The following is a 15,255-nucleotide window of genomic DNA, read 5'->3' on the forward strand; positions in this document are numbered from 1 at the left end:
TCAAGTGTTTTTCGAGATAAGCGGAGATAAATAAACAAGTTGGCCTGTATGTTGATATGAGAAAACAAATCGTCGCGAGAAATATCAAAAATACATTAACTTTTGGACGATTTTACCCTCATTTCACCCCTTAAATCCCGGACCCCGATCCCGAACCTGACCCCGACCCCGGGATCGATGCCACACCCTCACTTTCCTTCTACTAATGGAGAGGCCATTATTGGAAGTGTCGGTGTTCCACACAAATATCCTCGGTTCTATTCCCTTTAACGTGTGCAACGGTCAAACCCTTCCACATAGTTTGGAAATAAGGACCACCATGGGCCTAAGTCATACTCATCGAGCGAATCGTTATGCCATTCTAGGTGGCGTTTTATTGCCGTAGGAGGGTGGTGGAAAGCCTTTATCGTTGCGCTAGTCAACAATACACTACACTTACTATTACCGATAATTAATTTAACCACCCCGCCAACCAACTACATAACCTAACCAGTATTAATAAAGAGGTTTCGCACATTCGACGTTTTTCATTTCACGTTTATACGTCGGAGTCGAATATTTTAGAACTTGAAGACAGCGCCATCTTCCGCTCGTAAAAATACGGAATACTACAAGTTTCCAGCTCAATTTATAGATATATTTATAGTTAGTTGTTCTTTATTTCGCAGCATGTGCTTTAAAAAGCGTAAATACTGGTTTTAATCGCAATTAAAGTAAAATCGGTAAGAATATACAAGGAGATACATTTGAGGAAACCTAGAGTACCCGATAACAAAATCCTGTGTGTTAGAAAATACTCACAATCATGACAAATAAATCCATTTTAGTATTGTTCAAATAAATTATTATTTTCGTCGTGTACCCTGGGTCTAAAAACTGTTAACATTCGGTTGGAAGCCGGCGAATTTAACAAACTAAAATGCAATCGCAAGCACCAAACTTGTTGAGGTTAACGGTAAAAGTTAGTGTAGGGAGCTGTTTGCTCGCCTGGCATGCAGGACTTGCCACCACCCTCCTACGCATTGTAAGCCGGCCACCTGTATTAATGGCTTCAAAAGTCGCTTGATGACTTAGGCCTAAGGTGGTGCCTTGGGTATTAGCCTAGCTGATTATTATTATTATTATTATTATTATTATTAGAATTGTGCCACAGCTGTACTGAATTATCTGTTACGTGAGTGTAAAATTAATAAAATATGAAGGCCATCTAGTCATAATATTCCCAACACAATGGAGAAATACGCCAATTGCCGATACCGCTAGTAGCGCCTTTCAATTATTTTTGAGGGAAGTGACGGTTCCAAAGAAAACCTTAATTGGATTCTTTCGCTTTTACAAAACGCTCCGGTGCAGCAGCGTGAAATATTTCAATTTTCTCAACGGTGATTTCGGTGTTTAAAAGGCGTTGGAAATCACTTGGTATTCTCTACAAAGTGATCTACTACAATCAAGGTTAATAAACATATAATTCATTGTAATTCTTTAAAAAATACTTAATTTGTCACCTTTTAGATTGATCTACATTAAAATTCATTGTAATTCTTTAAAAGATACTTAATCTACTAGGATTTTGATAAATAAGACCAAGACAGTGGTGTAGCTAGGATTTCGGTTCGGCGAAAGGCAATAAATCGTTTCCCTTCCCTGGTTACGCTACTGATTATGGGTGTATTAAGTTTCATGTTTTAGCTTATTTTTTTTCTACCGAAAAGATTCTTATTTTAATTTTCGAAATGGAATTTCGCATTAAGAAGACGATCTTGTGAAATACGATGGAAAGACAATAGAGAAGGACCTCAAGAAAAAGAAAGTGCCTGGAACTCAATGAAGTCACAAGGATGGGCAACGCTGTGCACTTTGGCCATCACGTTCGTGTTAATCAGAATTATTCAAGTCATTCTCCCGAAATATAAATAAATCTCAATTTTTAAGGTCCAAATATCCCTGTTTATAGTCGTTGAGATTACCGGTGAAATAGAATTAATAAAAATCCCAGGTGCAACGGTATATCAAATTCCGATTCAATGTTTAAAGTAGTTATTTACTATTATAAGATTAAAGTGCTTAGCGGAGGAAATTATTTTGAAAGTTGAGAGCACCTTTTTCAAGGTTGAGGTCGCCACAATCGCCACTGATGCGGTACACGCTACTTGTAAGAATTTAGTACACTTCCAATGTTAGTTTTGATAACCTACCAGCTCCTAAAATTCGTTTTCAAGTAACTGGAGCAATAAATTGAATTTGTATTCGAGTACATAAATTGTAGAAGACTCTAGCATATACAGTGTCTGATCTGGCTCTGTAATCGCATAATTCTCAAAAACTATAACAAGTAGAGTTTTGAAAGTTTCAGGGTATACGTATGACGTAGGGAGCATTCTAATTTATAATTTTCAGAGCATTTTTGAAAACGTTCCAATAATGTTGGTTTGGTTGAAAAAGACCGATTTGTCATAAAGATATGAGGTCTTGAAAAACAACAAGGTGGTTATAGTTGGCAATAACTTTTTCGGGCACTGAAAGGAAACACATTTTAAGCATAACACAAAACCAAAAAAAAACAGCTAGGTCCAATTATTCCTCCGTTTTCTGCAATGCATTTTTCTGAATGATGAAGCATGTTTCGAAATGAACGCTGTTTAATATCGGGAGTGACAAGTTCGAAGGCATCAATAATTATCTTGCGCATTTCTTCGAGGTTCGCAATAGACATCTGGTAAACGTGCTCCTGGATGAAGCCCCAGAAAAGGAAGTCGAGCGGTGATAGGTCTGGTTAGCTTGGAGGCCATCGAATGGGATCGTTCCTTCCACTACATCGCTGAAGGAAATGAACTATAACAGCTTAAGGTTGATTCGTTGGCGCACCGTCATGCTGAAACCACAGCCGGTGGTAGTAATTGCTTCAAATAGCTCTACCCTTTCAGACGATGTGGCAAAAAAGGAGACTGACCAGACTCGCCACTACGTTAAGGAGCAATTGGACTTGATGATGGTGAGTGGATCCCCAGTGCGGATTAACATCAACCCACCTCTTGTTATTCTGATTAAAACGGGCTATCACTGAAAAACGAATCTTCATCAGACACCAAGAATATATTAAGAAAATTCGGGTATTTTTCACACATGATATGCCCAGCCAGTTAGTTAAGTCATAACGACGTTCCGTATCGTCATCGTGAAGTGCTTGGTGAAGAGTCACTCGAAATGAATGGAAGTTTTGGTTTCGCAGGGTTCTCCAGACCCAGGTCATCACTTGCGCTCTAGATACTGCGTAAGTCAGGAAACTGTCTTCCATGTCGGTTTTTTTACGACCTACTCCACGGATCCTGGAGTTGGTGGTTGAAATTCTCGAACAGCTCCGAGAACGTTGCTACGACCTGGTGTTCTGTTCGAATACCAAATAACTTAATAACTCTTGTAGCGTTCCCATTCACTTCACCGTAAAACAATTGAACCATTAATGCACGCTAATCGCGAAAATGAAGAGGCAGCTTAATTAGACTCCAGTAACTAGGGATAATGATTTTACATTAGGATGTTGTCGCTTTAAATACTAAATAATCTGAACGTTGGCCAAAATGCGACCAGCCGTGCTAGAATCTAGTAGGTCTAAAACAAAAACCCACATATGGAATTTGTTGGTGTTCGATAAAAAGATCAATCTTTGATATATTCATGTTTAAAATGTTTTCTTATAGTACCCGAAAAAGCTATTGCATCCTATGACCAACTAGTTATTTTTCATGACCTCATATCTTTATGAACAATCAGTTTTTTCAACCGAACCAACATAATTTGTACGTTTTTAAGAATTATCAACAACTTTCTCATTGAAAGGTTTCGTCTTATGCCCACCGGTAAAAAATTAATTTTTGAAAAACATGAAAATCATTTTCGAATTTCTGAAAATTATAAATTTGAAATTATAATGTTCCCTATGTCAAACCTCTACTTGTTATAGTGTTTGAGACAAATGCGATTTCAGAGCAAAATTAGACACCCTATAGCGTCAAGCAACCAAAAGTGTTCCCAAAACGTTACAATATATCGACTCCAATTTGTGAACAAATTTCTTCAACTCGGAACTCTTAAGCAGAATTTAAAGCCAAAAAGCAAATATTTTTTATAGTTTCATTAACTAAAGGTGATGTTCAAAGTCATTGTAAATTTAATTCCCTAACTTCTTCTTCCGTAAGGAAAGTCAACACTTCAAATTCCCAAAAATTTCATTATGAATTTCCAGTTTCGAATAATTTCTTAAGTGTACAATACATCAGAAATAGAAGGATACTGAATAGATTTTTTATACAACACATGATATTTCGAAAGCATATATTTGATATCCGATATTTTTAAGATAATAATTATTTTATTTAACGTTAGAGTGATCTTATTTCCGATCTTTTCTTCCAGTGAAATAATATCATGTATCCACAAGTGCCGACTACATTAGGGGGGTATCGAATTCCTCACGGAATGAACGATTCGAATAAAACTTTTAAATTTAAAGCGGAGCTATGCATGCTCGCAGGTGCACCGATATATAAATTTGGCCCCAATGTCGTCCTAAACTATTTCGCTTATCAGAAGTTAGGTTAGTTGCTGTTGTAACCAGTTATCTTTTCTTCTTAACACTATATCTTTGAAAGAAATTCAAAGTCCTCAAAATTCAAAAAATTTCTTGTTGAATACATATTTATTAGCAACTTTTCTAGCGGATGCAATATAAGACGCCCTTTTGCGAAACTTTCGAGGTAATATTAAAAACCAATGACCTCAAATTTAGAGAGATCAGGTGCGTCCCAAAAAGATATTTTCTTATATGATATAAGTAGTTTAATTATCTGGTTTGATACACAGATACACTGATAATGATCAGATTTATGGGTAAATAAAACCGCCCATATTTAACAGATTTGGGAAAAACTATTTCAAATGATCAGATTTTATTGGAAACGGTTTTTAAAATAATATAATTATCGGGTTTGAAACGTCTTGATAATACATCGATTTTCGGAGAGATGGTCCTTAAAGGACAGTTTTGCGTTAGATAAAAGATCATAATGAAGAGATTTGGAGTAAAACTGACGTTAATGGACTGATTTGGTATAGACCTATCGATATGGGATAGATTTGGTATAAACCTATAAAAGGTGTTTCAATTTTCTCGATCAAGGCTTTTTTATCAAAAATTATTTTTCTTAGTGTTATGAAATTTTCAGGGTATATTTGTTAGGTATGGAAGGCTTTGGTTTCTAAATTTCAGAAAACTCGAATGATTTTTCGCGGTTTTGGAAAATTTATTTTTTCACCGGTAGGTGTCACATAAAATGTTTCAATGCAAATGTTGTAGAGCATAGTCGAAAATTTAAAAATAAATCTGGTTTGGTCGAAAGAGACCTATAGACGGAATAACTTTACAAAATACAGTTAATTTATTATCACCTCCTCAGCTCTGGCTTCATGTTCATTTTCTACAGCCTAATCAGTTTCAGCTTGACTTTCCTCAGTCATATTGAGTGGAATAATTTCAGGCCAAAGGCTTAGAGATTGAAGGCTTTTGTACGGCGTATGACAAACTGAACTAATAATTCATCTCATGAAAACTAGTTGGATAATTAAAAACGTTTTAAATAACCTTAACATTAAAGTAAATTAAATTAAAGAACAAAAATCCTTTCTTTTAAGACTAGAAGAGTACTATCGAAAGAGCTTTTAGCTCGAGCCACCTCCAAACCAATGGGCCAAACGCCCCTAATTTAGCAGACTACTCCAAGAATTAATAGAGCGACCAACAGAAATACAAAACTTCTTAAACATATTAATTCTTGCCATCCTTCCGCTAGTTTCCGGCAGAATGCATTTCGGTATTTGATTTCTGTTTCACTTTTCCGCCACTTGGTGGATGTAGTGGTTCGAAATTTGGCCAGTCTTTTAGCAGCCCGTTTCAAACTTAGGGTTGATAGGTGTATGTTACTACTTATATCTTTTGCTAAACATTTATTTTGAACTGTGTAAGTGGGCGAAATGTGTCAACCAAAGTGAAAGCTTTCTAAACCTTATACTTAACATTTTTATGATGCTCATTATTACAGTTACTATAGTTAGTTCTCGAGCTAATAAATGTACTTTAGCTATGGTCCACATCGAACACGAATTTGGGTATTTCTGACCGAATTTGGCTTTTTTCACACAATCCTAAGGTATTTGTATTAACTGGGCTCACGAACAGTGTAGCCGATGTCGCCGTATTCCGTATAATTCTCCAAGAATTAGGCTTAGAAGGGCCGGGGATATCCTAATAGAAAGGAAATATCACGCCCTTGGTAGCTCATTATGAATTGTGGAGATCGGGGCCCACAAGTTGAGCATTGCCCATTTTAGTATTTTTTTGCGATTTTCGACTTTAAAGCAACATGCTTATTTTATATGGAGACTGACCTGGTTGAAAATTATATTTATAGTTATAGTGCTGATCATTTCTGAACTTCATATTCTGTTGCATTAAGAAATTTTTATTTTAAGTGAGATATCTGGCCAATTCGCGAGACATCACAGCCCGCGTACGCACTATTGTGGTATATGAAATTCGTACCAATTGATACAGGCGCCATCTAACTCAGTCAAGCAACATATGATCGGAAGACTAAATAGCCACGTTTTAGTCTCAACTTTGTCTGTTAAGTGACGATAGAGCAACCAAATACGCTGATTGTAGTAACTTTCTTAACAAATCGTCTGAAGGCGAGTCGTAAGAATCTGTTCTGCCCAATCAGAGTTTCTGTACATTCTTCTTGGTCACTTTTATTGACAGACCAGAAACCAAGTGACGAAGATCTTCCAATTCTTCTTGACAGAAGTGACATTTGTGTGGGTTCATTTTAGTTCCAGCTTTAACCGCATCTAGCGTTTCCGAGACAGAAGACGAAGCACCCAATAATGTCATCCAAGTTAATAATACAAATATTTTTAATTCGAATTATCCTGGTGCTGGGGTGATCAATCCAGTTTTCTCCCTGTCTTCGGGATGAACTTCAATTTGCGAGTAGCCTGAAGCCAAATCAAGAGTGTAAATAATTTGTACCCGGACATGTAATCCAGGGTTTCGTTAATTCTCGGAAGAGGGTAGGTGTACATAATATAGTTTTGAATATGCCGCCTAAATTACCACTACACCCGCTGTACGTAGCGACATCTTGTATTAAGTTAAGACAAGTTGAAATGGCGCGCTTTCCTATCTAGTCATGTTGCATTAAACTCTCTACTGTTATTCTTACTGAAATGTGTTTCTACTCAACATAAAAACATAACAGTAGGCATATCTTTTTCATGGGGTCATTTGATAATCAAAACAAAAACTCTGCGTGTTATCCTTCTTATTGACTTAAGCAATTGGAGCTGTGCGCGAACTGGAACCCGGATAGATCTCACCGTGATCCAACATTTGTTGGTTTTTATTTTTAGCGATTTCCTTTCGCTCGTTCGGGATACCGCGTGACCTCTTTTGCATCGGAAGGCTGATGCTGGACGTGTTTCACTAATACCAATCAAATTGATCTTTTCCAAATATGTGTTCGTTTAAAAAAAAGCTTTGCGATTTACATTAAGCTTTTGAATGTGAAGCTAGAACAATCGTATCATTATTGTTTTGTTCCCCATCCGCTTTCAAAGGGAATCTTCTTTCTATGGCGGACTGTTTGTCAGTTGAACTTCTCGGTGCTGCCAAACCATTCCAAAAGAATAGCTTTTAGCTGCCAAATAACTCCAATATTCGCTTTTCATCTTAATTCGGCGAAGGTGGAGTTTTTTACTGTGGTTTTTCATATCATTAGATATTTTCTAATTGAAAATTGTTGTAGGTAATCCTCAAACAATACTGTAAGTTTTGACTAGCTAATTTCTTGCCCAGTTTTTGAGCTAGGAGACAAATTTTACGCGTATTTTCTTGATCTTGATTTTTTCGATCATGTTTTTGGTCTCGCTTAGCTGTAGATTAATGATATGTTATTTATTATACACTTTATTTATACCATAAGTAACATAAGACCCAGAAGTATGACAATTCCGAATATTTTAATGTTAATTTCCAGACTTGCATGGTAGTAGTATATTTCGCCTTAGGCATATTTAAACACTAGGTCGGAGAATCAGTACGGTTATATTTTTTTCCGAATTGACATACTTATCGTTATTATGTTACTTATGTGTTTACTAATAAGTGTTTGAGTACGGGTTTTGTTACATGATATTACGATCCTTGCACGCTTTAAAACAGAAGAGAGATTCGTTCGATGGGAGAGCGCGCGCTGAGGAAAAGCCGTCATTATGGCTGCTCCCCCGCGCCATTTCTCCCGTTAGCGGCAGATTTCGAAACTAATCTCCGGTAAGAGTTTGTTCACGCTTGGTGACCCACGCCCTGCTTTGACGTCGCAACGCTGATAGGCGCAAATTATATGAAATATTATCTTAACCTTTTTAAATATTTGCGTGTCTTCTATGCAATAGTCTCTTAATATATCCCAATTTTAAGGACAATATTTCTATTCGCTTTTAGAGCACCTACGAAACTGCATCCTCAAAGAATATCTGGTGCCTTCGACCACTCAAAAGGCAGGGATTTTTCAGCCTCAGCCGGAAATATAGTCCGCTAGATCAAGTGAAATATGTAAAAATTAATAAGAATAGACTTAGGTTAATTTATTGTCTTCCACTAATATGAAATAAGAGCTTGAAAGGGCTTGTCAAAAAATAGTCCTTTACTTAAAATATTTTCCCACTTAAAAATGTAATATAAACTTCATAAATTAAGTACCTCCACTTCCGTCATTCCTAATAACATCAGCTTTTACCTTAAAAAGATCACGGCAACCCTATTTTCAAATATTTTACAACTAATGAATAACGATTCGACAGAAAACGACTGGTTTCTATGTTTGATGATCTTCCTGCGCGAGCTCGAGTGCCAAGTCCTTAAGTTGTGAGATAATGTTTTAATCTGTGAGTAGGGTCTTCGAGCGGGTCCCAAAACAGTACAGTGTAAGGCCACCGCACGAGCGATGAACGTACAAAGGCAGGGCGGCGCTGGTGGCGAACGTACAAAGGCAGGGCGGTGTCGGCGGTGAAGCAGCACCGCAAGGCGGCGTCGACGGTGAGCAGCCAAAGCTACACGGTTGAGCGGTGAACGTGTAAAGGCAGCAGCCTTTTTGTGTATTAATGGTTGACGGTCAGCTCTTTACCCACCTCCGGAAAAGAAGGGCTATAATCCTGATTGACAGTCCCCGCTTTTCGTTGGGTGGAGAACTAGTAAAGCTAAACATCACTGGTGGTGAACGTGTAACGCTATAGAGAGTGGTGCATAAGAAAACGTAAAGACTGTACCCCGATAAAATGAAAGCCTTATAGAAGGCAGCAGTCTTTCCCGCTATTAATGATAGAAGGTCCCCACCTGCAGAAAGAAGAGTTGTAATCCTGATTGACGTTCTCCGCTTTTTCACCGCCTGTATGAAGCGCGTACGTTTCTCCGATACTATTGTACACGTTCTACCGTACGAAGACCGTGTAAACTACGAATTGAGAAATAAACATCATTTTAATATGCAAATTAGATTAAAATTTGAACCACTAATTTCCCCGGTATTATTTAAGTTGCGAATGAGTGGTGGTAAATGTTACAACGGTGGAGCGAAATCCATGGGTTTTCCCAGTCACAATGCGGTGCTGATGTAAATACAATGACGCAATAACTGAGTATATAAAATCGACCGATCAGTGGATAACCAAACAAACTCGAAGAAGATTCAAGTCAAGAAGAATAACCCAACAAGAACTATGTAAGTAAAATTTCCATAATCCTGGAGAAAAAATAGTGAAAGAAGCGTCAGCATGTTCGGCCGAAACTACACCCCGGGTCACATCGTGGACTTTCCTCCCGCCGTACCTCCGAGCTGACCTACCTTCCCGCACTCAACGACAGAAAACGTTCACGGCCTCGCTTGGGATTTTGGATTCACCCCGTACGGAAAACTAGAAGAATGCTTATCAATGGCCACTCGAGGCTATGACCGCGTATTTTGTAAGGGTGAAGAAAAGTGTCTATTTTTATTTGAACTAATACACCGTGAAGTTATAAACCTAAATGGTGTAGGGTGTCCGAAGATTACTGAATTAGATGAAGACGGACCCATGTTTGCGTGTCTTAACCCTCACAAAACGAACTTTTTAAGTAGGAAATATTCATGCGCTCTTGAAAAGAGTACATTATTTTCCGAGTGGGTATATAAAAATATGGAATATATAAATATGCAATTGGTAAACGAATAAAAATGTTTTGAATTACTAATGAAATTTTTATTTTATACATATTTAAATGCGAATTGAATTCAAGAAATTGATTACAATTTGATTTGTAATCCACTGGTGTAGTCTCTAACGGTACCATGTATTTTCCGTGATAGATACTAAATATAGGGAAAAACCATCAGGTGTTCGCTAGTTTTCGATGAACAACGAGAGATGAACCCATGTTTTCATGTCTAATTAAGCACAATACTAACTTTTTAAGTAGGAAATATTCATGCACTCTTGAAAAGAGTACATTATATGCCGAGTGGGTATATAAAAATATGGACTATGTAATTATGTAATTACTAGATGGATAAAAAATTATTTCATAAACAAAATATTTATTTTTTATTTTTAAAATAAACCCACACGCAGACATTTATAATCATTTTAAAACAATAAGACATTTTTTTTAATTAAATAACATTTTTATCATTGAATTCTGACGGCATTTGGAAAATTTTCCAAGGTGGTCCTCGTGATGGACGCACCTAGATGTTGCATTACCGCAACATCTAGGGCGTCCAACATGTTCCGACGCTCTTCCGTCATCAGATGGCGTACATCCCTCCTCCGGAGGAAAAACGCCGTTATAGCTGTTTGGATGCTAGTTAAAGGAGGTTAAGTTAAGTTAAGTGGTTATATCTATATATATAAACTCTAAATATTCCTCCGGAGGAGGGATATATAGGCCATCTGCAGTTCGGGAAGGTCTTAAAAAAAACAATGTTATATTTACAGGAAGCCATCAATGTTTAGAATTACGGGCGGCATTTCCTCCGCCAGCATGCTAATAGTAGAACCCTCCGATTCCACTGTAGAGAGTTCTACTAGATCTTCTTCAATCATCTCCCTAACAATTTAATTTACGGTATAGTAATTTACGGAAAATAACCTGACTCATAATAAATTAAAAAAAATCTTACAAATACTCGTCGTTGACGATTGGAAATGTATCTATCGAAGAATCGATACAAATAATATCTATAATTGTTCGTACTTCAAAACAGTATTTGTGTTTTAATAAAATTGGCAATTTCCCGCAATGAAAAAATTCCTCAAATTATTTTCTTTAAGCTTTTAAAAATATGAAAAAGTAATTTCAAATTTAATAGAAAATAATTATTTTTCCAAAATCTATATAGGTCATCATGGTATCATAAAAATATTTATAATGTCTCTTGGAAATACATTTTTCCTCTCGAGAAATATACTCATCGAGATGTCGATTAAACCACCGCCGCTCCATGGTGACCCTCCACATATGGTCAATTACACTAAAAGTATAATAATATTTTGGTTTTACGATGTTTTTCGGTGTATACCTAGGGCTGGTGGCCATTTTGTTTTGCATCTAAATTCGGAATTCTCCTATCCTAGGGTTGGTATCCATATTGTTTTGTCTAAATTTTCTTAAGTCTTGAAATATAAAGTGTGCAGAATCCACCCACATGATTCATATAATAACAAAAATAAACAAAATATTAAAAAGTGGTCATTTTGTTTTGTCTAAATTTTCTTATGTCTTGAAATATAAAGTGTACAGAATCCACCCACGTGATTCATATAACAACAAAATATAATCAATATAATAGTAATTAACCCGCGGACATGCATATTTCAAGTATCATCAGTAATTTTACTATCGAATCAATAACTGAGTTTTACAATAATTCGACATTTTTAAGTTTTGAATTTGCTAAGCATATGGTTACTTGTTTGTACTTCAAAACAGTATTTGTAATTAAATAAAAAAAAATAATTTCCCGATATAAAAAAAAAATCTCAAAATTATTTTCTTTAATCTTTTCTTCATATTTATTCGATAGCAAACCACAAATACCTATTTGAAACTCAAATGAAATCTAAGGTATTGCGTCTAAGTACCGATTTGATCTATACGATAAATAATTATCTTTTTAATGTGACGTCACGCGGAAATGAAACGTATTGTTTGTAATAAACATATTGTGACAACCGCGCGTTTGTTTGAACCCCTGTGACGATAAACGTTTTGTCCTAGATAACGGAATAACGACACTCGCGCACGGACATTATAAAACCAAATAAAATATTTTTATGACAAATTTATTGAGTATTTCTTATACATGAATTCAGATATCATATGATCGTTTACATTTTTGTTTTCAGAAAATCTTTTTCATATTTGAAAAAGTTTCATTCCTTTACAAAAATTAATTGCAAAATATATACGATATTCACCGCACGTTTTACTAGAATTTACCTGTAATTGAACAAAATTATACGGATTAGTTAGACTGTTACCTTCTATAAAATAATGAAAAATTATACAAATCCGTATAATTCCCAAATATTTTTGTAATTATCTGATAACATTTTTATAACTGTACACACAATTTTGCTAATAATGACCTCACAAAGCTGATCATGCGGGTATGTCAGAGGTTTTTGTAGTATTCATACGGGTATCGGAAGTGTATTTATCGTTAGGTTAAAGTGTTTTTGTAGTAATTTTTCTACTTATTTACATATTGGAAATGTATTGCACGTACGTAAAGGTGTTTTGGTAGTAATTGTTCTACTTATTTACATATCGAAAGTGAATTTCGACGTAAGTCAAGGTGTTTTTGCAGTATTTTTTCAACATATTTTCATATTGAAAGTGAATTTCAAGGAAAGTTATGATGTTTTTGTAGTAATTTTTCTACTTATTTACATATTGGAAATGTATTGAACGTACGTAAAGGTGCTTTGGTAGTAATTGTTCTACTTATTTACATATCGAAAGTGAATTTCGACGTAAGTCAAGGTGTTTTTGCAGTATTTTTTCAACATATTTACATATTGAAAGTGAATTTCAAAGAAAGTTATGATGTTTTTGTAGTAATTTTTCTACTTATTTACATATTGGAAATGTATTGAACGTACGTAAAGGTGTTTTGGTAGTAATTGTTCTACTTATTTACATATCGAAAGTGAATTTCGACGTAAGTCAAGGTGTTTTTGCAGTATTTTTTCAACATATTTACATATTGAAAGTGAATTTCAAAGAAAGTTATGATGTTTTTGTAGTAATTTTTCTACTTATTTACATATTGGAAATGTATTGAACGTACGTAAAGGTGTTTTGGTAGTAATTGTTCTATTTATTTACATATCGAAAGTGAATTTCGACGTAAGTCAAGGTGTTTTTGCAGTATTTTTTCAACATATTTACATATTGAAAGTGAATTTCAAGGAAAGTTATGATGTTTTTGTAGTAATTTTTCTACTTATTTACATATTGGAAATGTATTGAACGTACGTAAAGGTGTTTTGGTAGTAATTGTTCTACTTATTTACATATCGAAAGTTAATTTCGACGTAAGTCAAGGTGTTTTTGCAGTATTTTTTCAACATATTTACATATTGAAAGTGAATTTCAAGGAAAGTTAGGATGTTTTTGTAGTAATTTTCTACTTATTTACTTATCGAAAGTGTATTTTATCATATTTAAAGTATAGTAAAAATGATTTTTAGTATTTTATCAGATTTAAAGTATAGTAAAGATGATTTTTAGTATTTTATCAGATTTAAAGTATAGTAAAGATGATTTTTAGTATTTTATCAGATTTAAAGTATAGTAGAGATGATTTTTAGTAATTTTATACTTAATTGCGTATCGTGATTCAGGGGCGGACTGCCCAGGTGGACGGGTAGGCTAAATCCCACGACCACAATCATTAACCGCGAGGTGATGGATCTAACGACGTTAATTATCCCAAAGCTGAACAATCGGATAGGGATGAACAAGGACACATGTTTTCATGTTTATATGATCATAACACTAACAATTTAAACAAAAATATTCATGCGCTTTGGGAAAAAAAAAGTGTACTATTTTCTGTGTGGATGTATATTCATAAAGACTGTGTATACACAAGTGTCGGATGTATAAAATACATTGTTAAATGAAATTTGATGTTTATTTATAAAGAAAGAAAAGGGAAAATATTACATTATTTTCATTTTAGAACCTGTAAGCGTCTGCAAAACCAACGACTCCAGCCAGCCAAAGCTACACGGTTGAGCGGTGAACGTACAAATGCAGGGCGGCGCTGGTGGTGAATTAATAAAGTGACACCACCGGGCGGTGTGGGTGGTGAAGGTTATAGTATAAATATAGGCGGGATCTTGGTAAAAGAACATTCTAAGGAGCATGCAATACCTTAGATTTCATTTGAGTTTCATATAGGTATTTGTGGTTTGCTATCGAATAAATATGAAGAAAAGATTAAAGAAAATAATTTGGAGATTTTTTTTTATATCGGGAAATTATTTTTTTTTATTTAATTACAAATACTGTTTTGAAGTACAAACAAGTAACCATATGCTTAGCAAATTCAAAACTTAAAAATGTCGAATTATTGTAAAACTCAGTTATTGATTCGATAGTAAAATTACTGATGATACTTGAAATATGCATGTCCGCGGGTTAATTACTATTATATTGATTATATTTTGTTGTTATATGAATCACGTGGGTGGATTCTGTACACTTTATATTTCAAGACATAAGAAAATTTAGACAAAACAAAATGACCACTTTTTAATATTTTGTTTATTTTTGTTATTATATGAATCATGTGGGTGGATTCTGCACACTTTATATTTCAAGACTTAAGAAAATTTAGACAAAACAATATGGATACCAACCCTAGGATAGGAGAATTCCGAATTTAGATGCAAAACAAAATGGCCACCAGCCCTAGGTATACACCGAAAAACATCGTAAAACCAAAATATTATTATACTTTTAGTGTAATTGACCATATGTGGAGGGTCACCATGGAGCGGCGGTGGTTTAATCGACATCTCGATGAGTATATTTCTCGAGAGGAAAAATGTATTTCCAAGAGACATTATAAATATTTTTTATGATACCATGATGAC

This window comes from Leiobunum rupestre, chromosome 11, assembly GCF_980474605.1.
Source record: "Leiobunum rupestre chromosome 11, qqLeiRupe1.1.hap1, whole genome shotgun sequence".
Classification (NCBI taxonomy): Eukaryota; Metazoa; Arthropoda; class Arachnida; order Opiliones; family Sclerosomatidae; genus Leiobunum; species Leiobunum rupestre.